This window comes from Eriocheir sinensis, unplaced genomic scaffold (genome assembly GCF_024679095.1).
Source record: "Eriocheir sinensis breed Jianghai 21 unplaced genomic scaffold, ASM2467909v1 Scaffold934, whole genome shotgun sequence".
In the NCBI taxonomy this organism is placed as follows: Eukaryota; Metazoa; Arthropoda; class Malacostraca; order Decapoda; family Varunidae; genus Eriocheir; species Eriocheir sinensis.
The window spans coordinates 113,055-135,603 of NW_026112313.1; the positions used below are offsets into that span (position 1 = coordinate 113,055).

A 22,549-nucleotide genomic window follows, 5' to 3' on the forward strand; every position below is an offset into this window, starting at 1 on the left:
TCAAAACGGTCAAAGGTCAAGCCAATCCACCGTCAGACCTCTTGACAGCACTCGCCGTTGTTCAGCATTCTGCCACCAAGGTATGAGAAAGTTTCCAAGATCTCAATTTCGTCACCACACGCATGGACAGACTGTACCGTTTCATCCAGCAAGCCTCCAAACACCTGCACCTTGGTAGTGGCTCAGAATATCTTGAGTCCCCTTTGCTTCGCCTCCTCGTTCAGTCCCGCGAGAGCCATCACCAGAACCTTCAGCGACTCCGCCCGGATTACTGCATCATCGCCAAATTAGGGTCAGTGGTCATGGTATTAAGTTCAAAATTAGTCATACGGAATCGTTTTTAGGAGTTAATATCGTCATGTCTGTTTCTCTTTTCGGTAGGGATGACTAGATATTTATGTTTTTGGCCGATTTTATTTGCTAGATTAATTCATGAAAGGTTTGCTCCCATTACCTAACTATCACCCCTCATCTGCCTCCTTGCACATGGTAGGGGAGGAGGCAGAGATGAGGGTTGGGTTACCGAGGTTTATGGTAACATGTTTTTACGGTACTGTCAATGAGACCAGTTTTTAATGCTTTATGAAATGTTACACTGAATTGGTATCGTATAGTATCATAGATAACCATATTGCGTTATTATTGTAAGGGTTGAATCATGGCTATGGACGGTTATTTTCAGTATTTAGTGTTTAATGATAGTTATTTTTATGGAGTTTTTAGCATTTCGGTTCAGCATAACGAGATATATAGCTTGCGTTCATTGTCTTCTTCCTTTAGTTACTATCTGTATGCTTGTCGACCCGCATTTACTGAAGACTTTCCATGCATAATTTGCCTTATTTTCAACCCCTTCATTATTATCCTCCTCCTCCTCCTCTATCTCATTCCCATTCATCCTCTATTAATCAATTTTTTTTCAATTTTATTACGTCTTCCTTCGTCACATTATCAACCCAATCTACTTATCCTCATGTACTACTGCTACTACTACTACTACTACTACTACTACTACTACTAATAATAATAATAATAATAATAATAATAATAACAATGATAATAATAATAATAATGATAATATAAGGATAACAAAATGAAGAACAAGAACAAGAACAACAAGAAAAGAAAGGACGAAGAAAAAGAAAATAAAACAGTAACAATAACAGAAACAACAATAACCAACAGCAACAAAACAAATCATATCGAAAAAAAAAAAACAATCCCCAGAACACGTCACAAACAGGGAACGAACAAAACAGAAGTGGGTGACATTCCAACCCCAATCCCTTATAAAACCCTTCCTTAATGATCGGCTGTCGAACACTAATAAATACAGATAAGATAAAGAAAAGGGCACGTGAGCCTTTCCCCACGACCAGGTGTTGAGCTAATAAATCCTCAGGTAATTCAGGTAACCCTTATCTTCGCTTACACCTGAGACGAACGCAAGAACTTAAGCACCTACGCATGTTATATTCCTACGTCAATGTGTGTTGTTTTGCTCTCTCTCTCTCTCTCTCTCTCTCTCTCTCTCTCTCTCTCTCTCTCTCTCTCTCTCTCTCTCTCTAAATGACCCAAGAAAGTTTCAAGACGGAGAAGGACAAATGAGGAGCTTGTGCGAGTGGAAACAAGGACACAATAGCAATAAGACCGCAGGAAGTTCCATGAGAGATAGGAAAGGCGTGGGGAGCTTGGAGGAGACTGAAGAACAATTGCAAAAAGACCATTAAGGGAGTTTCATGAGAGTTTGGAAGGGCGTGGCGATCGAGCTTTATTGGAAACTGAATAACATGACCTAAGGGAGTATCAAGGAAGAGGTTGTACTTACCAAAGAGGGATGTTGGTGGAGGCTTTCCTGGGGCGATGCTGACCTTGTTCCTGTTCGTGGTTGTCAAGTGGAAGCTGAATTGACGTGTAATGAACCTGGAAGAAGAAGAAAAATAAGGTTAAATTGGGTTTAGAGTGATAGATTTTAGGGCGATTTCTAGGTTACGATATGACGTGACACTATAGGAAGATATTATAATTTGTTGGTGGTTTGATAAATAAAAAGAAAGGCAATGAACGGAGATAATTGCTTTTGTAATCTACGTACCAATGGAATAATCGCACAGTGTTGGTAAAGTGATACGAAAAAAAAGGAATAAGTAGGAAGATAAACAAATTGGATACAAATAAATAAACTAGTAAATAAATAAGAAGCAAATAAATAAGAATAATAAGAATAAATGTATAAGATGAAGCAAATAAAAGGAAAAATGAATGAATAAGTTACAAATCAGAAAATGAAAGGAAAACGGGTAGGCTATTAGGGACGGGCAAGAAGGTTATCAAACAAAGATAAATAAATAGGATGCAAATAAATAAATAAATAAGAGGTAAATAAATAAGAATAATAAGAATAAATAAATAAGATGAATAAAATAAAATGAAGAATGAATGAATGTTACAAATCAGAGGAGGAAAGGCAAAAGGGTAGGCTATTATGTCTGACGGGCAAGAATTAAGGTTATCAAACAAACATATCTGTCGAGTATGATGGTAAAGCTTTATCAAAATTACTATTTAATCACTCGTTTATGAGCGGGTTAACTTAATAAACATGGTATACCTAATAAAAATAATAAATGTAGTAGATACATAAGCGTGGATTCATTTTCCAAGTATTTGACCCTTTCAGTTAAAAAAAATGTCTATATATATATATATATATATTCTACTACATTCCATATATCCCTTCTCGGTATATTAAGGGTGGTATTGCTAGACGGAAGGTCGAGGACAAGTTACTTCCCATGAAGTCAAGTCGTTACTGAGAGTACTTGAAATGCCCGCCAAAATACTGGAACATGGTCGAGTGTCGAGAACACGGGTACCCCCGTGTCTTCGTCGAAATCGTGATTTAAATTGTTATCAGAATTTAGACTGAATGTAAAAAATACAATAAATTATAAAATAAATTTTCGGGAAAAAAATATCCTATTAGGCAGAACACTAGTGTTTCTCTGATAACAGTACCCGTTCCGCGTTTTACAAGAATAAGGCGTCGTGACGACAACAAGCTCCCCCCTCCGGCCTGGCGTCACGCGGGAGAGGAAGGCTGCCGCCATTACTACAATTCATCATCCATATACAGGTAAGACCAAGCGTATTTTCCCGGCTGTGAATGATTGTTTAGTGTTTTTAAAGTGGCAGGATACGTTAGGCGGGATAAGGCGTGTTTACAACTTGCTGGAAGGCTGACAGGAGGCTCGCCTTTCATCGCCATGCCGTAGCCCCAACAAAATGTATTATTACACCCGGGTGAGGGAGCTTGACAGGATGTATAATCTTATTATTCGTGCTTGGTAACACTAAGAGGTCTCCGTGGTCTAGTGGTCAGCGTGGCTGACTACTACTACGCGGGCCCGTGTCCGAATCATGACCCGAGGAGTCAGCGTGCTGCTCACCCAGCTGTTCATCCTCCCTCTCGGGCTGGTTGATAAATGGGTACCTGGGGAAACCTGGGAAGGTAAACTGTGGTAACCCGGATGTCACACTGGCCCTGTGTCCCGGGGTGTTGGGCTCCCTCCTACCACAGGCTCACGTGTTCATGCAACGGAGAACCCACGCGCAGCTCAGCTATAGCGTGTGCCCCCAACTTTACCTTAACTTTGGTAATACTACAGTGAGCCTGACGCCAGTAAACCTCAATAAGTATGAATTGTGAATGCTATGAAATAGGTCAAGGAAGCAGCCTTCATTACTGAGCCTGCCCACCCCAGCATGGCCAATATTAATATTTCACACCATTATGGGGAATAATCACATTGGCCATCTAAGCTCAAGCTTATATTCAGACAGACCTTGATGCTTAAGTTCCACTTCAAATGAAAATAATCCTTGATGAGGGTGATGACACAAAAGATTAAATATAATTTTTATTACAGAAAAGCATCAATGGCAGCCTACAGACACCTGCTACGTAGAGTGGCTCACGTGGGAGAATGGGAAGACCTGGCCATCAGGAGGAGAACCCGTTTGTTCAGGAGCCGTAGGGATCCCTTTGAAATGTACTCGGAAGAGGAGTTCACTCAACGCTTTCGGCTCTCCAAGCAAGTCACCCTGGATCTCTTATAAAAAATCCAGCACCTATTGCCAGATTCTACCAGGAAAAGAGGTAAGCTTAAAATATCATAGGTCTGAAAATATAAAAATGCCATTCTTTACAGGTACTTTAATCAGACCTGATCAAGCTGTGGCTAGCAAGATTAATGTACTGATGCTTAACTGCAACAGGAGCCGATTCAGGAAAAAAGTTTGCCGGAGGCCCGATTGTTGAAAAGTCCGATGAAATTGCCTACCACACAATTTGGAATGTTCTGCGAGTTTTGTTGTTACAGCCGCAGCGCACTTCTGAGCTAGTTTCCAGTATTCGCTCAGGACCATGGGGGGGCGGCCCCTGGGTCCCCCTTTAGATCTGCCAACGAACCACAACCATAAACAGGGACAGCCCTGATAGTTCCCAAATTATACGAGGTGCCAAAGTCACAGATCCATACCCTAGTTATTCTCAGCTATGTAAAAATATGTCTACATATAAAATTATGTCTATGATTTTTTTGTCAAATAATCATTCTTAAGGAATAAATGTTTATTTCATATTTCCTAGCGATAGAGTTTAGGTCAAAGCAAACAATTCAGTTCAACATATCTTTTGACACACTTTTCTAACATGAGTTTCTGTTGTCAGCCATAATTTCTGTGGGGGGGAGCTAGGGGGCTACAGCCCCTCCAATGTTTTTCAATCAGCCTTAAAATGCCCCTAAAAGTGCCTATTTACAAAATATTCCCTCACCTGCACATCCTTGCTTCGATCGCTACCCTCTTCCCCCGCCCACCTCATGAAACTATGATGCCTTATAGACCCCTGCAAAAATCTGCAAAAATTATGGGCTTGGTTATTGATTGGTTGAAAAGTAGGATAAGGCAGTCATCCACATTCTCAGTGAAAGTAAGGTGAAGGTAGGGGCACATACTATAGTTGCACATGGCCTGAGTGCTGACCTCTGTCACATTAGCACTATAGCCTGTGGTGGATATGAACCCATTACCCCAAAAGAGAGGGCAGGTGTAACATCTGGGTTACCACAGGTTTCCACAGGTACCCATTAATTTGACAGGCACAAGAGGGAGAATGAACAGTTGGGTGAGGTGCACACCGACTGGGATTTGAACCTAGATCTGTGGATTTGTAGCTTGGCACGATAACCACATCACCATGGAGGTGCAGTCATCAGGAATTATTATTATTGCTATTGTTGTTATTATTATTATTATTATTATTATTATTATTATTATTATTATTATTATTATTATTATTTATTGTTATTATAATTATAATTATTATTATTTTCATTATTATTAATTAATTTATTATTATTATTATTATATATTTTTTTATAATTATATATAATTATTATTATTTTCATTATTATTAATTAATTTATTATTATTATTATTATTATTATTATTATTATTATTATTATTATTATTATTATTATTTACTGTTATAATTATTGTTATTATTTTCATTATTATTAATTAATTTATTATTATTATTATTATTATTATTATTATTATTATTATTATTATTATTATTATTATTATTATTATTATTATTATAATTATTATTATTATTATTATTATTATTATTATTATTATTATTATTATTATTATTATTATTATTATTTTTGTTATTATTATTAGCATTATTATTTTCATTATTATTATTATTATTATTATTATTATTATTAATATTATCATTATTATTATTATTAATATTATCATTATTATTATTATTAATATTATTATCAGCCTGTTTCCGGATGTCAGGAGTATACTGGGCCCTGGGAGAACCTTCTTTTCTCTTGTAGGTACACACCATCGCGAAACAAAACAGAAGTGTGTACCATTTATGTAGCTGTGGTCTCTTGTACCCCATTATGGTGGTCTCAATTACCCCATGTTATATAAAGATCAATACAAAGTAAACATTAACATTGATCACCTCCACATTGGCTGTATACTTACATAGGATGCCTGGCTACAGATCACAGAAATTGGACTTGGCTGAGGGACACGGCTTGTGTACAGCACACCTTAGCGTTACTGGGTCACATTCCTCGAATATACATACACAAATGAATAGGAATGAGGGGTACTTGTGGAATGAGTGAAAAGATGTGGTTTACATTTTCAGATCTTATGTACTTGAATGTCTACAAAACAGAAGTTAACAAAACAGTCCGACCTATTATTTTTTTTTTGTTTAATTTTTAAAAGAAATTCCCTTACCTGGTCTCAGTTGCCCCAGGTGGTCGCAATAGCCCCGTTCTATGGTGTGTGTATATATATATATATATATATATCTATATATATATATATATATATATATATATATATATATATATATATATATATATATATATATATATATATATATATATATATATATATATCTATATCTATATCTATATCTATATATCTATATCTATATCTATATCTATATCTATATATATATATATATATATATTCTGATAAATATTTCTTTCTTACAGGGCTTCCAATCCCACCATGTCTCCAGCTGCTGGTAACCTCCGCTACTATGCCACTGGGAGCTTCCAGCTTGACATGGGGATTGCTGTGACATGTCGCTGCCCAGTGTATCTACCTGTGTCAAGACTGTGACCAGTGCAATCTGCCAGCTAGCAGGGGACTACATAAAGTTCCCAGTCCTGCTGAAGAACAGGATGTCATGCGACAATTTGCCGAGGTAGCTGCCATGCCCGGAGTTATTGGATGTGTAGATGGTGTACACATCCCAATCATCAGTCCAGGTGGAGAAGATGCAGAACTTTACCGCTGCAGGAAAGGCTTTTTTTCATTGAATATAATGGGGGTCTGCAACTCATCCATGCTCTTCACAAATCTGGTCGTGAACTGGCAAGGTAGTGCACATGATGCCCGCATCTTCAGTGAGTCTGTTTTGTGTGCTACTCTGGAGGGAGGGCAGTACAGAGGATACTTGTTGGGGGATTCGGGCTATGCCTGTAAAAGCTACCTTTTAACTCCCATTCGAATTCCTCGTACTGTTAAGGAGAGGCATTACAATGCCTCTCACATCAAAACAAGGAACCTGATCGAGAGAACGTTCAGGATTTGGAAGAAAAGATTTGCTATTCTCTCAAAGCCAATGAGAACAGCACTCTCAACATCAAAAAAAATTGTGACTGCATGTGCCATCCTGCACAATATTGCAATCCTCAACAAACTCCCCATTGACATGCCAGAAGAAGAACTTGAGCCCATCAACATAGACATACTTGCAGATTATGATGTAGGCAATGGAAATGCTCGCAGAGCTTCCATTGTTGAGAGATTCTTTTAGATCTTCTGTGGATGTCAAAATGTACACCATTGAGTGCTGGCAATGGAACCCAGGCTTCTGGATAGGAGTCAGGGCAGCAAGCCAACCGAGCCATCGATGATTTAAAAGTTCTCCGTCTAGTCCAAGACCTACACTGCCCATGGTGCCTCACACAGCCTAACACACCAGAACATTTCCTGCTCCACTGCCCAAGATTCCACTCCTCCACACCAACCTCAATTTAAGCATCCGTCACCAGACTTAACATCCACAGGCCAACTTTACATAGAAGTCCTGCTGGGCAGCGACACACTCAGCACCTAAACTGCCTTACAAGCCCTATAGTCTTTGCAGAGCTTCCTACAGAAGTCCTGGCAACTCAATAGGATCTAACCCCTCCCCTGGTGACACATCGACAGAATAACAACATCCGCTAACATTTCCCACTGATGGGGCTCAGGAGGCAGTGGTCCCACAGCCTAACCAGCTCCATAAAACACCCCAGAAAAAGATGATCCCATAGGCCACTTCTCTGGCACTGTATCTGACATCCTCGCCCCCACTGTGGATATGCAGGAAAGGTGACTTCGCCCACACTCATGGTGGCTGGAAATGCTTTTATTTAACCCACAGTAGCACATACAGTGCTATATATATTAGAGGAACTGCAATAACACATTGAAAATTCAGTGATCTACATAACAAGATGTTTTACCATTATTGCAGTTGTTCTAATGTAAATATATAATACAGGTGGCATTATGGGTTGACTAAAAGCGATGAAAAGCGTTTCCAGCTACCACGAGTGTGAGTGGGGTCACCTTTCCTTCATATCCACAGTAGGGGCCAGGGTGTCAGGTATAGTGCTGCATAAGTGGCCCTTGGCATGGTGACCTCAGTAGCTCAGTTGGGATGCTCCCCTGATTTATACACAGATAGCCCAGGTTTGATCTCAGGCACTGTTTTTTTTTTTACACGTTCCAGCCTATAGTGCTTTTAGGCTTTCTTGAGAGGCCTGTATGGTAGTCGGCCCCAGCCCTTCATGGTGCAGGTAAGTGTTTTATAGTGGCGCTGTCTTTTCTTGGTGTGGTGACTCTGGTCACAGTGGTGTACATTTTGAGATCTTTATTGTAGTTTCTCTAATAATAAGTTATGTCTGTTCAGAAAATGAAAATAGCTTCTAAGATTTTGCATAAATATTTTCCGATCAAAATTTACAGTCTCTTTAATTTGTTCATTTCCTGCCTGAAGCCTATACGTACATAATCATGATATAAATAAATGAACAAAATATTTATCAAACATCACTGAATATAATGTATTTCCTACTACAACTACTACTACTAACACTAGTTAATGTTGGCAATATATGCTAAAATGCTGATGATACAGAGATTGGCAGAGTAATTGAGTCGGATCGGGTCGCTAGTATTCTCCAGGATGAACTAGACAGATTGCGTGAATGGGCAGGGAAGTGGCAGATGGAGTTCAATGTCTGGAAGTGCAAAGAATGGGCTAATCACTCTGACGTAATATTCATGATGTATAAATAAAACCCACACTGGCAGACGATAGTTATATTTTTAACTAAACAGTTTCAGGACTGCCACCATCTTCAGTGGTGTAAAGAAAGACCACTGAAGATGGTGGCAGTGTTGGTTTTTATTTATACATCTGGAAGTGCAGTACTCTGAGTGTATATGGGAACAACCCCTCATAATTATTGGTTAAATGACACTCCCCTAAGAAGATCAAGGTGTGAGAGGAATTCAGGGATCTTGATGACCTCTGATCTCCATCTAAGAGCACAATGCATTCATCCTAGATATTGTGCAAATAGGGTATTGGGATTCATTTCAAGGAGAGTAAGCAACAAGTGCTGATGTCATCAAGGTATAATTAGCATTAGTTAGATCTTATCATGATAATGTGTTTTTTTTCTGGTCACCTTCATAATTGTAGAATGGGTATCAAAATGTTAGAATTGGTACAGTGGAGGATGACAAAGATGATTTACGGGTTCAAAAACTTGACATATGAGGAGACTCGAACAGTTAATTAAACTTGCATTTTCTAGAGAGGCAAAGGGTGCAAGGAGACTTGATCGAAGTTTATAAATGGATGAAGGGCTTTAATAAGGGGGATATTTATAAGGTTCTGATGGTAAGAGAGCTGGGTAGGACATGTAATAATGGGTTTAAATTTGATAAATTCAGATTCCACAGGGTCATAGGCAAAAAATACTTTACCAACAAGAGAATGAGTGGAACAGGCCTGGCCTTCATGTTATGAGAGTCAATAAGATGAACACATTAATAAAATGTTTAGATAAATTCATAGGTAGTGATGTTGGGGGGAGCTTACATGCTAACGGTGAAGAAGACTGGTGGTGGCCCTCCTTAATCACCTCCCAAGCTTTCCGAAGAACACGAGGCCGTTGCCTCCATGATTTCTGGAGAACTCAGTATGGGCGAGTGTGTCCTTGACACTCTTACAATACAAGATGGGCATGCAGTTGATGAGGCAGGCAATCCCATCATGGATGTTACTCTCCGGCATTCCCCAAACTGTCCAAAATTTGGCTTTGCAGGTGTCTGCTGCCTCACGGATATGATGCCAAGTCTCCGTGAAGACATCTAGCTGCTGCTGCAACACCTCCCTGTGAAACTGATACAGTTTCATCTGTTGGTGCTCCTCTCTGGTCTGTTGAAGAAGGAGTTGGTGATACTCATCCTGCTGCTTCCAACAGGCCTGGTACTCTGCATCAAATTTCCTCTGCCGTGGGGCAGAAGAGGAGGCCACATTACATGTAAATGTAGTTAGTGATGGTGCAGTGGATGCAGAGGATGAAGCTTCTGGCTGGAAAGATGTAGAAGCACTAGGAGGTCCAGGTGCTTCAGCACATTCAGCGGCAGAAGTAGCAGAGGGGACCTCTGTCGGTGGCAGTTTTCCACTCACAGCTGTGAAATAATACAATGCATTATCAGTCATACTTATACATGAAAGATGATGTGACTCGGGAAATTTCTTCCTTCAATAACAATGTTAGCTTCTTTCTTATAATACTTGAAAAACACTACCCCATCAATAAAGGCACCAGAGGAAATTTGATATCTATTGCATTTATAGTTATTTAAATTTAATCCTAGACTGGGCCCTCTCTCTCTCTCTCTATCTATCTATATCTCTCTCTCTCTCTCTCTCTCTCTCTCTATCTATCTATCTCTCTCTCTATATCTCTATCTCTATCTATATCTTTAAATCTATATATAGATATATATGTATATATATATATATATCTATATATATATATATATATTTTTTTTTGCATATCTTTTAACCTAAACCAGTGTATCAAAAGTGAAAATTGATGATGAGCATAACAATGATAGTATTTATATGCAGCACCAGAACAAGAATGCAGAAAGCTGGATAATATAATGTGATATACTTTCAAGCAATGATTAACTTACTGAAAGTAACATCCATGATGGGAGTGCCTGCCTCATCCACTGGATGCCCATCTTGAATGGCAAGAGTGTCAAAGACATCCTCGCCCATGTTGAGTTCTCCAGAGATCATGGAGGCAACAGTCTCATGTTCTTCTGTAAACTTGGGAGGTGATGGAGGAGGGGCACCACCAGTCCTCTTCACCTTCAGCTTGTAGGCTCTCTTCCTTTTTCACACTGCAATGAAACATGATTTTAATAACAATAATATATCAAAGGCATACTGAATTGTAAACCCTTTAACAATACACCTCTGCAATGCAGTGGTTCGAGTCCCTAACAATGAATCTGCGGGCCTGGGCAGTCGGCATGCAGCCACCCAGCCGTTCATCCTTCCTTTCACCCGGGTACCTGGGGCCACCAGGGAAAGTAAACTGTGGTAACCCAGATGTTACACTGGTACTGTATCTGGTTTATGGGTTGTCTCATGACAGGCTCAAAGGATCAATGGGATGGAGATGAGCACTGCCACCACCCGCAGCTATAGCGTGTGCTCCCAACTTAACCTTTTCCTTTACCTTTTTTTACCCTTTGACCAAATATAGTAAAGAGCATTGGAAACAACTTGTTGTACCAAAATTGATTTTAGTGTTGCAGATTTAATATTCTAGTGCCCATTAATATTAATAGTGTTTGCATTAAAGATACATTGCTATTCAATTAGGTTGATAACATGGGATTATTTTAGTTTGAATATAGCTCTTAACTAACAAAGCAAGAATTAATGGGTTACTATTTGATCAGCAATGGTATAATATTATCATATGTAAGAGCTACACCTGCTCTATGCTTATTGCTATTCTACCAGTAATTCTTTCTTTTTGCCTTACAAATAACATGTAATAACAATGAAAAATAACTATAGCCTATTTTTAATGCATTATGATTATTTTGGATCTGGAGAACACATTATTAGTGTAATCTGTGTCTCAAAAGGTGAAAAGTTGATCATTTTAATCATCACCCAAACACTGGAGTGGATAGGTATTTATCAAAGGGGGGCACATCTGAGTATGGGAGGGCACTAGACAAGTGAAGCTCCGCGGCATTCTGATGCCACACAGAATGTTACAAGGGCACATTCTAAGATCATATTAATGGTGGGTATAAAGGCATGGTCGATGGGGGGCAGTATGTTAATTCTCAGGGGAGAGGGAGTGGCATGTGACCCCCAGTTGCTTCGCAACCGCACGCTGAGGTGGAAGCATTTTCCCCGTGACCCCGTGATGCAAGAACTATATGGTAATTCACAGTAAGAGCATTTATTATTTTATTGCTAAATTGTGGCAGCGACGCTGCGCTGTCTGTGCTGGTGGTGTTTTGAATCTCCCGCTCACAATGCATGTTCCAACACTATTCACCACCCCATAGTAACTTTATTCTGATGGAATGTCCACCGACACCTCCTACATAATGCAACCACATACTCATACGTGAAACATGCTGCCTGTCATCAGAACGGGGTGAATTGTCTTGCCTAGTTGGCTGTTACAACCACTAAGTTAAAGCGAGAATAATATATACCAAACTATACTACCAATACATATTATAATAGCGGTTATTTTTTTAGATACGATGGCAAAATATAATTGTTTATTCGGTCATCACATGAAACTGGCAATATAATTAAGCAAGTTGTATAGTATTTGCCTTTATCTTTTCAATGATATGGTCGAATGTTTGTTACAATGCATAGTTATAGAGGTGTGGAGGTGAAAATAGACCTCACCCCCCCTGCCCGACAGCGCACAGGGGTCATGACGCGTTCCACACTGAAAGGATCGAGGAGGGGAGGACCTAAGAAGCGATACAAAGCGATACTGGTCAAAAGGTTAACTATATACAACTTAAAATCAATGCACCTCATTTACTTACTTCAATTTGATGCGGTTGAAACTTCTTTTCAATTGTTGAACTGATCGAGGCTCCAGATCAGCGTGCATGGCGTTGAAGTTTTTGGCGATCTCATCCCACGCCAAGTTCTCCTTGTGCTAGACCGCAGTGCTGGTTGACCTATCTTGAAGGACAGGCCTTTCCTCCACTAGCTGCACCAGGACTCTCCTCTGCCTTGACGAAAGTGGTGCAGCGCGGTCCATTGTCGATCAGCTTGGCGTGTGCGCGCGTTGTTGTGATGGCGGAATATGCATTCATATCTGCACTCTGCATTATCTTTTCATTTTTCTTTTTCATAATTGTCTAATTTGAATTTGTATCTTAAATGCTATTATTTTTAAAAGAGTACTTCCTTATAATTTCTTATATGTATGACTGCTGAAATAAAAGTTTATGCACTGCACCTCGTCTTCTTCCATTAATTACGGCTATATCTAGCTTTTCTGTTTTGTTTATCTCTAAATTTATAATTTTCTCTTAATGTAGTCCCGATATGAAACATGATTTTTGAAAAAAACGGGAAATCGGGCCGGTGCGTGGCCAGCTGATGCCGATCAGGCGTACCAACACCCAGATGCAGCCAGATGCAGCGGGGCTGCTGGCGGGCTGGTCTCTCAATACGGTCGAGGGACGAAGTAACTTTGCCTACCTACATGGTCGAGCGACAGGAAAGGACGCTAGCCTTCGCGTCTAACAATACCACCCTTAGACTCCACTCTGTCCAGAAGAGCTGTGTGAGTGGAGCCTCCCCACACGTGAGATGCATACTCCATACGAGGGCGGACAATGCCCTGTATATGGATAGCAACTGCGCGGGGGAGAAGAACTGGCGGAGACGATACAGAACGCCCAACCTCGAGGAAGCTGATTTAGCGAGGAGGAGATATGAAGTTTCCAGTTGAGATTTTGAGTTAAGGATAGACCGAGGACGTTTAGTGTTGAAGACGGTGACAGCTGAGTGTTGTTGAAGAACAGGGGATAGGTGTTTGGAAGATTGTGTCGAGTTGATAGGTGGAGAAATTGAGTTTTTGAGGCATTGAAGGACACAAGGTTCCTTCTGCCCAATCGGAAATGATTGCAAGGTCTGAGGTTAAGCGTTATGCAGCCTCCAGTCTGGAGTTGTGTACTTCCTGTTGAGAGGGTCTTCTATTGAAAGAAGTTGAATAATGCAGAGTGGAGTCGTCGGCGTATGAGTGGACAGGACAGTTTGTTATGGAAAGAATATCATTGATGAGTAACAGGAAGAGAGTGGGTGATAGGACAGAGCCCTGTGGAACGCCACTGTTTATAGGTTTAGGGGAAGAACAGTGACCGTCTACCACCGCAGAGATAGAACGGCCGGAAAGGAAAATGGAGATAAAGGAACAGAGAGAGGGATATAATCCGAAAGAGGGCAGTTTAAAAAGCAAAGACTGGTGTCAGACTCTATCGAAAGCTTTCGATACTTCTAGCGCAACAGAGAAAGTTTCACCGAAACGGCTAAGAGAGGATGACCAGGAGTCAGTTAAGAGAGCAAGAAGATCGCCAGTAGAACGCCACTTGCGGAATCCATACTGGCGATCAGATAGAAGGTTAGAAGTGGAAAGGTGCTTTTGAATCTTTCGGGTTTAGGATTGATTCAAAAGCCTTAGATAGACAGGAAAGTAAAGCTATAGGGCGGTAGTTTGAGGATTGAACGGTCACCCTTCTTAGGCACATATGAACTGAAAACAATCTTCCAAACACCTATCCCCTATTCTTCGACAACTCCCAGCTGTCACCTTCGTCAACACTAAATATCCTCGGTCTATCCTTAACTCAAAATCTTAACTGGAAACTTCACATCTCCTCTCTTACTAAATCAGCTTCCTCGAGGTTGGGCGTTCTGTATCGTCTCCGCCAGTTCTTCTCCCCCGCACAGTTGCTATCCATATACAGGGGCCTTGTCCCCCCTCGTATGGTGTATGCATCTCACGTGTGAGGGGGGCTCCACTCACAGCTCTTCTGGACAGAGTGGAGTCTAAGGCTCTTCGTCTGATCAGCTCTCCTCCTCTTACTGATAGTCTTCTACTTCTCTAACTCCGCCGCCATGTTGCCTCCCTTTTTATCTTTTATCGATATTTTCAAGCTGACTGCTCTTCTGAACTTGCTAACTGCATGCCTACCCCCTCCTCCCGCGGCCGCGCCGCACACGACTTTCTACTCAAGCTCATCCCTTTACTGCCCAAATCCCTGAAGGCGGTGTCACACTAGCACTTTTTCCGTCAACTTTTTCCGTCGTTTTTCTGAAAATCGTCGCTATCTTGGCTGCGGCCTGTCACACACAAACGGTGTCTCGTCTGAAACTTTCCGTCGGCACAGACCAAGGAATGTAAACAAACATGGAGTCCACGCTGCGGCAAAGATACGCTGCTCTTAACCTAATACTGTGTATTGTGAGACTTAGACGAGCTAAACAAGCCAAAAAGCGTGCATGGATGCGCTCATGGTTGGGTCGTCGGGAAAGAGAAAGTGTGTACCATAGGCTGTTAAAAGAGCTGAGTTTAGAGGATCATGAGACTCTGAAGAATTGGATCAGGTTGGACAAGAGCCAGTACCACAGACTTCTGGAGTTAGTGACACCTCTTATTGCCAGAAATGACACCAGGATGAGGAAGGCTGTCACTGCAGCAGAGCGTTTGAGACAGGTTGAAGCCACGCGGAAAGTCTCGGTCTTGGTCTTGGAAATGTAAACAAAGGCGGAAATTTGCAGGCGGAAACGATCCTGATCGTCTGACAAATTCATGCGATAAGTTCATGCGGAACGATGAAAAATCGACGGAAATCGCATTAATCGACGGAAAAAGTGCTAGTGTGACACCACCTTTACGCACGAGTTAACCAGCATCTTCACTTTTTCATCCCTCACGCTGGTAAACTCTGGAACGATCTTTCTTCATCTGTATTTCCTCCTGCCTACGACTTGAACTCATTCAAGAGGAAGGTATCAGGACACCTCTTCTCACGTAATTGACTGCTCTTTCAGGCACCCTCTTCGAATTCTTTATAGGAGCAGCGAGTAGCCGGCTTTTTTTATTGTTGTTTCCTTTTTTTTTGTGCCCTTGTGCTGTCTCCTTCGCTGTAAAAAAATAAAAAAGTGCAGTCAGCTTTATTCCTCTGATGATGTAAAAAAATGCTTTTACTCTTTCATACTGTCTCATTTCGAGTACTGTCATTCCGTTTGGATTTCTGCAGCTGAGTCTCACTTAAAGCTGTTGGATAGAGTGTTCAACCAGATTAAATTTCTTCTTCCGAATCTCGAGATTAATCTTCGGCATCGTCGCTTGGTGGGATCATTGTCTTATTTTTTTCAAAATTGTGTCTAATATCGACCACCCATTGCACCGTCGTTTGCCTGCTCTCTCACAACCATCACGACACTCCTTGGAGCTAAATGACCGTTCCTTGTCTGTCGACCGATGTAATGCATCACAATTTTCCCGGTGTTTCATCCCAGTGACCGTCACTCTGTGGAATACACTTCCTAATGTGATTATTATTTCTAGTAATTGTGAAACATTTAAAATACATGTGAATGCCTTTCTTCTCTTAGCTCGCTACCTACTAAATTTTTCTCCATCTTCCTATTCTTTGCTTTCTCCTTCATTCTGTATTTCCCGATCTCGGTGAAGTGTCGTCCGCTGGGCCTTTTGGCTTATACCATTCGTGCTTTCCGGCGGGTCACCTTCATTGATTCATATAATAATAATAATAATAATAAAAACACGCCTCGGGGGAGGCGACGGTTGAATGTTGGCGTGGTTCGTGGCGTCCAGGAAGACGCATGTTCACGTCACGCCCGCCGCTACAAACAAGCTGACAATTTTTCAATCACCGCTGAGTGGCCACCCATCAACACGGACTCTTAGATTCTCTCTAAAAGAGGACCAAAGATGAGCTCTGGGGAGCAGCATGGGCCAAGCAGGATGGCACCACTATAAACACTTGCCTACGCCATAACGGGGTGGAGCTGACCATCAGGCCCACCAAGAAAGACTACCGGTGTGGTGTCATGAGACATCCCAAGATCGTGAGACATCCCATCCTGAATAGATACATGAATTTCGACACGGTACCGTGTCTTTTGTTGACTGCTTGTCGGGATCTGTCCCACCCAAGTTTATTTGTTATTATGAAAGCAAATGATGACGCATGTATGTATATAACTACGATATGAACAATCACTTCTTCTTGTGACCTGTTCCACTTTGCATCGCTTTTTAGGTCCTCCTTGGTACTTTTTTACACTTAGACGCTTCACCTAGTTACTCTTAGATAGTTAAGATTGGGTTCCGCGATGCGAAATTAAGGATGGGATGTCTTAGGACACCGGATGACAGATGACACCACACTGGCGCCAAAGGCGAAACGTAAAACAAAAGTATTCTAAGACGCTTTGGACTGTCACAACAACTATTTCCAAGGCCACAAAGATGATATGTCGGGTTCTCCAGAGTGTTCCTCACGCCCATGGTACAGAAGCTTTGTCACACTACCACCAGGGTCATAAAACTATACAAAGAAATGCCCAACACAATGCCTACGAGTCATGTCGCATGCGTGTGATAGTGCATCGAAATGTCTATGAAGACTATACTACTAAGACTTTTCATGTAATCATCTCCCTTCCTCCTATTGGCTGTCCTCTACCTCTTGAAAAGCCACCGCAGTATTGCTTCCCGTACTGTCTTCTGCCAATATTGTCAAGCTAACTGCTCCTCCGTCGCCTTATTCTCAACTACTCTTTCGTCAGGTCACTCCAGGATCTCTAGGTCTTGTAGTCGTATATATTCAGAGGTGTTACCGGCTTCACTAACCTCCTACATCGTTCCCTTTTTAACCTTTCCTTCATCGTGTTCCCAAGCCTCCTATAGCACATCTACAGTTCATATCCTCACTCCCCCAACCCTTTAACTAACTTCTTTCATCGTTCCCTCTTCAACCTCTACTTCCTCGTGCTCCTCATCCTCTTAAAACACATCTACAGTTCGTATCCTCACTCCTCTAACCCTTTAACTAACTTCTTTCATCGTTCCCTCTTTAACCTCTACTTCCTCGTGCTCCTCAGCCTCTTAAAACACATCTACAGTTCTTATCCTCACTCCTCTAACCCTTTAACTAACTTCTTTCATCGTTCCCTCTTTAACCTCTACTTCCTCGTGCTCCTCAGCCTCTTAAAACACATCTACAGTTCTTATCCTCACTCCCCCAACCCTTAACTTCTTTCATCGTTCCTCTTCAACCTCTACTTCCTCGTGCTCCTCAGCCTCTTAAAACACATCTACAGTTCTTATCCTCACTCCTCTAACTAACCCTTTAACGACCTTCTTTCATCGTTCCCTCCTCAAACTCATCTTCCTCGTGTTCCTCAACCCCAAAACACATCAACAGTTCGAATCCTCACTTCTCATTTATCCTAAGTCATACGGATAAGCGCTTAGCTGGGTACAAAGAAAGGCATACGTTGTGGTTTCTGCTCTTCAATATTCCGTACCCTTCCCCCTCGGTTACTTTATCCGTGGGTTTGGTTCTTCTTCACTTCCTCATAATAGTGATCTACACTGCATATCTTATCACTTAGGTACTATTGTTCATTCATTGCCTTCCTTCCTTCTGTTCTTCCTTCCTTCCGTTCTTCCTTCCTTCCGTTCTTCCTTCCTTCTTTCTTTCCGTTCATTCTCTATTCCATCCGTTCTTCACATGCATATTCTATCAATTTCCTGACGCAGGCACTCTATCTCTCTCCCTTCCTTCCTTTGTTATCTAAGGAACAGTTTCTCTTTGACTTTTAAACTTTTGGTGCGTGAAAGGGTTAACATTCCTGTTGCATAACACAAAGGCCATCTCTCTCTCTCTCTCTCTCTCTCTCTCTCTCTCTCTCTCTCTCTCTCTCTCTCTCTCTCTCTCTCTCTCTCTCTCTCTCTCTCTCTCTCTAAAAAAAAACAACACCCAATCTAATAGAAACACACACACACACACACACACACACACACACACACACACACACACACACACACACACTTTCCTGACACAAGGTATTACAGAGCCTAGGCCATTATTTCACTCATGCCATATATACATACTTAACTGGACCTAATAACACATACACGCACTTAGAACACTCGCCATACCTTTCTCTATCCTTGTTATCAAATATAAATGGTGAACGATGAGTGATGGCGAGGATTTCCAACGATTACTTAAGAAAACTAAATCTCTTCATACACACATAACTACGGGAGGAAATGTCACAGAGAAGCTTAACACATTCACCATACCTTCCTATACCACTTTGAATGACGGCAAATACCGACGGACAAGTTATGGTGAGGATGTTGAACGATTAAGACAAGAGAAATGCAACGCTCGCTACGGACATAAACCAAGGGAGTCAATAACACAGGAGGGATGCTGTGAACCCATCCTCCTCCACCTTCGTAACGCGTGATGGCTGCCCAACAGTGAGTGAAAATGAAGATGTTCGTTGAAATGAGCAAATTACACAGCTACCATAGGAGAAAGTGACACATAGATGGGCTCAAAATATTCACCATACCTTCATCTATAGTCCTGACGGGCCGTGGAGAGTGATCGGTGACAGATGACGCAGATGACGAGCGATAAAGTTCACGACACTACACACGACACAACACACGCGGGAGACACCGCCGCCTTTCTCTCAATACGATCCGCTTCCCCCTACTTCCTCCCCTTGTCTGGTCAAGAGCTGGTCAAGTGAAGGTCTTTAGTAAGTCGAATAGAAAAGCGGTGATAGTTTTAGCCAAGTATAAGATTAGATTCCAGTATAACAAAGCTCGCGCCTCCTTACTTATGCCTAACAGGTGTTCATGGGTATTTTTAAGGTACGATGTGAAGCTGATGAACCATAGTTTCTCTTAGTCTGTCCCCTTTGGGTTTTATTATTCTTAGTCAAGGCTTCAAAGGGTCGGCACGCAGCTCGACTCGCCTCAGTGCTGCCCTCTGGCGGTGCTGACGGGAGCCGAACCCCCGCCCATCTGCTGGCTGAAATGTTGCCACTCGAAGGTGCCGCCTGTATTTATAGCGAGGAGTGACGGGCCGCTGTTACGGGCCGGATTTATACATATTGGAATACTAAAGCTTGAGGGTAATGCATGCTCCCGTGGGGAAGGCTTAGGTCACTGATGCTGCTGTTGTGTGTGTGTGTGTGTGTGTGTGTGTTCCCTCATCTCATCTCCCCACAGAGCACAATTCAGCTCTTCCTCATCCCCTCCACGTCAACCCACACGTCCACGCCCTTCCCACACACACAAGGCCTCCACACCCCCACACTGCTACCCACCAACGCATCCCCAACACAACCACCCCACCCCACACGCCTCCACAAATCACCCACACAGCTCCAGTGGACATAGCCATCCGTCAAAGCCCGGCATCGCCATATACTTCAGGCGGTAAATGTCCAGAGTTGCCCATCTCACTGCGGTACTTCTCACCCTAACCATGGGTTAGATCTCATAATTCTGCATTTTGAACCCCATATATACGATATTACGCCTCCATATTGTACTTAATTGGACGAAATACATGTCCCTTAACCATAATATGAAGGGGAAAAACTTAAAAGTAATGAAAGTGGTAAAGGTAGTGAAAGGCATATTATACATACGGGTGTGTTTACATGGCGACGCCATTGCGATGTGAGCAGCGTTGACAACGATCCGGTTAGCGGTGGTACGCTAGGTTAGCGTTCGTACGCTTAATTAGCCATTAGCCCACGCATGTGAGACCAGGTCCACCACGCGTGGTTATTTTTTTTTAGAACACGCACCTTTACCCAAAGGCTTTTGTGAAGGTTTGGGCCGGGTATAGTATTAGGTAAAGGTGCGTGTTCTAAAAAAAAAAAATAGCCACGCGTGGTGGACCTGTCTCACATGCGTGGGCTAATGCCTAACTAAGCGTACCATAGCTAACCAAGCGTACCATCGCTAACCGGATCGTTGGCAACACTGCTCATTTCCCAATATGGACGCCATCAAAACACATCGCGCGTACGTATAATATGCTTTTTCACTACCTTTACCACTTTTTGTTTACTTCTAAGTTTTTCCGCCTTCATATTATAGTTAAGGGACATGTATTTCGTCCCTTAAGTACAATATGGAGGCGTAATATCGTATTTTGGAGGCGGGGGAACAAAGTATCCCAGTCCCCCCCCCCCCGTGACGCCCCGAGGCGGCCGCAAAAAACTCACTAACTTTTCAAAAATCGCTAGCAGCGATTCTATCAATTTGCGAGGCATGTATATGGGGTTCAAAATGCATAGAATTATGAGATCTAACCCATGGTTAGGGTGAGAAGTACCGCGGTGAGATGGGCAACTCTCTGGACATTTACCCTTCAGGCGCCAAATATGACAGTAGAATCTACTTACCGAAGAAGGGAGAACGTCGGGGCGGCACTCCACGTCAGCCGGGCAGCCCGTCAGGCGGCCAGACATGCTTGTTGCCAGCAACCTCACAGGCCCTGCAAGACAGACGTGTGGCGTTAAGTACCTCTCTCAGCTGATTACGAGCAACATCCCCGGGCACTTCGTCACTCCGGCTCCCCGCTTTTTTAACCCTTCGCCTCTCCAAACTGCGTCCTTCAAATACTTCTGATTATCGCCCTCCTGCCACGTCTCCTTCCCCTTGCAGCTGCCACCCACGAGTGTCCAGGGGCGGCAGCAGCCTGACAATTGGCTGAAGCATCGTCTGTTATCAGCAAACAAGACGCGACGCTCCGCAGAACACCCCACGGACGCCCCTCCCCGCCCACAGCCAACGCAACTTTTCATACCTGGACATAACTTCGCGCCACCTGATCGACGTGCGCCACAGATCTATCCACTACTGCGTCTGATAACTTGGGGAAGAAGACAGTGTGCAAGGGGGAGGGGAAGGAGGAGGAAGAGGAGGAAGAGGGAGATGAGGAGGAAGATGAGGAGAAAGAGCAGAAAGAGGTCGAAGAGAAGAGACGGAAGAAGAGAAGGTTAAGGAGGAAGAGAAAGAGGAGGACGAGGAGGAGGACGAAGAGTAGGAGGAGGAGAAAATTAAGTAAGTTGATTGATAGTTCAACAGAAACAGACACCTTGGTATGAGAGAGAGAGAGAGAGAGAGAGAGAGAGAGAGAGAGAGAGAGAGAGAGAGAGAGAGAGAGAGAGAGAGAGACGAGCGAAAGAGAGCGAGAGACATGCAGCAGGTGTTGGTGATGGTGATGGTAGTTGATGGTTTGGGTGGTGGTTATGGTATTTATGTCCTTTTGTTGTTGGTGGTGGTAGTGGTGATGGGGGTGGTGACGCTGTTGTTGTTGTTGGTGGTGGTGGTGGTCATCAGATAGGGAGTGTTTATTTAGTATATCTCCGCATCGGTCTTGGCTGAGGCGGAGGAGGAATACACAGGAGTACAAAGGAAAAGCAAACAGCAACAGACCTCTTGGTCCTAACTAGGCTGTTTGTTGTTGCTACCATCTACTCTAATCTACGAGTCAGAGACACAGGACAGCAAAGGTGAAGGCTCCTCCCCTCCCACCAGTCCCTCCAGCCGAGGCTGGCATGAAAAGGAAGAATACCATGTAGTACAGAAAAATTACAATGTTTATATGAATAGAAAGAAGATCATTCACAACGACTAAGCGGATGTTCCGGTTAGCTTCTAAATATTTGTCCAGTCGATTTTTGATCGTGCAAATAGTTTCGCTTTCG

At 42.3% G+C, this 22,549-nt stretch overlaps 1 long non-coding RNA gene across 2 annotated transcripts; it reads right to left on the minus strand.

Annotated features, from left to right (window-relative positions):
• Positions 1 to 1,826: 1,826 nt before the first annotated feature.
• Positions 1,827 to 21,759, minus strand: LOC126994949 (uncharacterized). 2 transcript variants are annotated; one of them, XR_007749753.1, is made up of 3 exons: positions 21,646 to 21,759; positions 21,242 to 21,333; positions 1,827 to 1,923 (listed from the first exon to the last, which is right to left on the minus strand). It is a non-coding gene; the product is annotated as an uncharacterized LOC126994949 (long non-coding RNA). The 2 variants fall into 2 exon arrangements; XR_007749754.1 differs by lacking the exon at positions 1,827 to 1,923 and adding an exon at positions 14,988 to 15,907.
• Between the last annotated feature and the right edge of the window lie 790 nt (positions 21,760 to 22,549).